The sequence below is a fragment of the Corvus brachyrhynchos genome, unplaced genomic scaffold (assembly GCF_000691975.1).
Source record: "Corvus brachyrhynchos isolate BGI_N302 unplaced genomic scaffold, ASM69197v1 scaffold466, whole genome shotgun sequence".
Taxonomy (NCBI): Eukaryota; Metazoa; Chordata; class Aves; order Passeriformes; family Corvidae; genus Corvus; species Corvus brachyrhynchos.
In genome coordinates, this window is record NW_008238635.1 from 641,537 (window position 1) to 643,788 (window position 2,252).

At 44.4% G+C, this 2,252-nt stretch overlaps 2 protein-coding genes across 2 annotated transcripts in view; both read left to right on the forward strand.

Moving 5' to 3' along the window:
- The window catches only part of RABGAP1L (RAB GTPase activating protein 1 like), a 242,971-nt gene that overhangs the window by 74,976 nt on the left and 165,743 nt on the right, over positions 1-2,252 (forward strand). The gene's annotated exons all lie outside the window — the stretch shown is intronic.
- Positions 1-2,252, forward strand: part of GPR52 (G protein-coupled receptor 52) — a 29,958-nt gene that overhangs the window by 17,005 nt on the left and 10,701 nt on the right. The window lies entirely within an intron of this gene.

Consider the following 2,252-nt stretch of genomic DNA (forward strand, 5'->3'; position numbering starts at 1 on the left):
TCAGCAGGATCAGATGGTGCGAGTCTTCTGTTTTGTATGGCGACTTGTGTTGTTTCTAGCTGATGTAATTTATAAAGAAGGTGTGGAATTGCTCCTTCTATTCAGCTTGAAGAGTGCTCAGTTCTCCAGCTGGATGTAACCATCTATGGGAACTTGTACTCCATGTAGGATGCTGCCTTGCTGACAGTAAGGCAATTCTTCCAGTAGAACTTTTCTCTTTCTCACTTTCTTCTCTTAAAACACAGATGAAAACAAAATCCTGAAGCATGTTTTGTTTAAAACTGTGCCAGAGGCCCAAATGTGTCTCTGATCTCCAAATAAAAAAACTTTTCTCATCGAGCTTTTAACAACATTCTGCTACAGCTACATTTTGTAACATTCCCTCTGTAATTCAGTAGTTTCATCAGGACTGGTTGATTTCTGCTTAATTTCCACTTGCCTCTAAATATACGTAAAACAGCACAACTTAGTGCCGTCAGCATGCTGCAGTTTATAGCGAGTGGCTGAGGTGATGAAGCCGCTGGCAGCTTGCAGCATGACTGGATTTTTGGTAGTGAAGGAAGCCTGCTCGTATTCCCAAAGATGTCAAACTTCCCTACTTTTTACGTTGTCCCTTTAGCTATAATTTCTTTAGAGGACATGCTTTACGTGCATCTAGAACCAGCCAGCAGAGGCTGCCATTGATTTTCCTGTTACCTGCTCAGCAGAGCCGGGGTTTCTTGCAGCAGACCTGAAACATATGGCTGCTGTTAGTGCTTGTTCTCAGAGCTGAGCACTCTGGGCACACGCAGCAGGCACCAGCTGGGGCTGACCTGAGATCAGGGTGACTCAGTGGTTACTGTGACATTCGGAAGCTTTAGTAGTTATCAGTCCTTAAATCTGTATGGAGCAGGATGTACCAAGCACGTAGTTCCTGTGGTCTGCTTTGTCAGGCTGTACCTTTGCTTATCTCATGCCCCTGTGTACCTTTGGGGCTCCTAATGTCCATTTTCAGGTGTTTTGGCCCTTTATATCCCTGGTGCCAACCACGATCTATCCCAAGGAGAAGTGGGAGAAGTACTGGGCACTGCCATGCCTGTGCACACTGTTTATTCTCCTCCTTCTCCCCCACAGGAAGGGTGGGAAGAGGAGGAATAAAAATTGCTCCCTATTGTTCTGTCCATGGTATGGATAACTGGGGCTTAAAGCTGTGCTCAGGGACTAAATTTAGTCATTAAGTCTGTTGTTGCAGCCTTTTACCATTCTGAGGTATCGGAGATAGTTGAATTTTTTCCTAAATCCTCTGATAGAAGACTTTGGAATGATCACATGCCCTTACTGCAAACCACTTTTACACTGCTGCAGTTTGTGCTGCTTCACGTTGCTACAGACTTGTCATTCAGGCTTGGACATTCGCTCCAGGCAGTACTTGAGATACAAGATGTTAGCTCAGGAGCAGCTTATTAAAAATTTGCCTTTGGTTTGCCTTGGAACTAGAAGGATTTAAATCACTGTAGTTTCTAATGACTTGGTTGGTTAAAGTCTCCTATACCAACCAAGACACGTCTTCTGCTGATCAATAGCCCAAAATGCTGTTCTGTGGTTGGTATTTTGGTATCTAAATTTGCTGTTTCAGTGTCTAAGGATGCATGGAGTGTCTGTGTAAGATAACTTTGATGGTTGTACTTCTGTGACTGGGTTTATTTTTGGGAAGCGCGAAGTAAACAGAAGTTCTGAGTACTTAATCAGGGAATAGCTGCATCTGTTTGCAGGAGGGGAGAGCTGAGCTAATTGGTTCAGTTTGGAAAAGAATATGTTTCAAGTATTTGTGTTTAAACCGGTGTTGAAGCAATTAGGGCGCTGTTAGGGTACTACTAATACTGGTCCAGTGTCAAAACCGGGTATAGATGAGTTTGTAACATATATGTGTTAAGTTTGGAAGTAATTAATTAGGGGACGTCATTAAAAAGGGGGCTGTAATTTTGTCTTTTAAGGAAGACTAGAAAATTTGTGTGGAACTATGGCAGGTATTTTACCAAGCTAAACCTTAGCAGGTGATGCTTAAAAGGTGTGCGCGCAATTAGTAACGTGGGAATAACGTGGGATTGTTGGAGTAAACAGCGTTAGCGGGGTGACGACGGTGGTTTGTTAGATTATGCCTGGGTTATGTATGCACATCTCTCTGCGAGGGGTGTGTTGACTTCCTGGCTTCCTCGGGAGGCTCCCGGAGCGCAGCGGTTCGCGCCGGGGTGCCCGGCTCGCTGGGCTCCGCT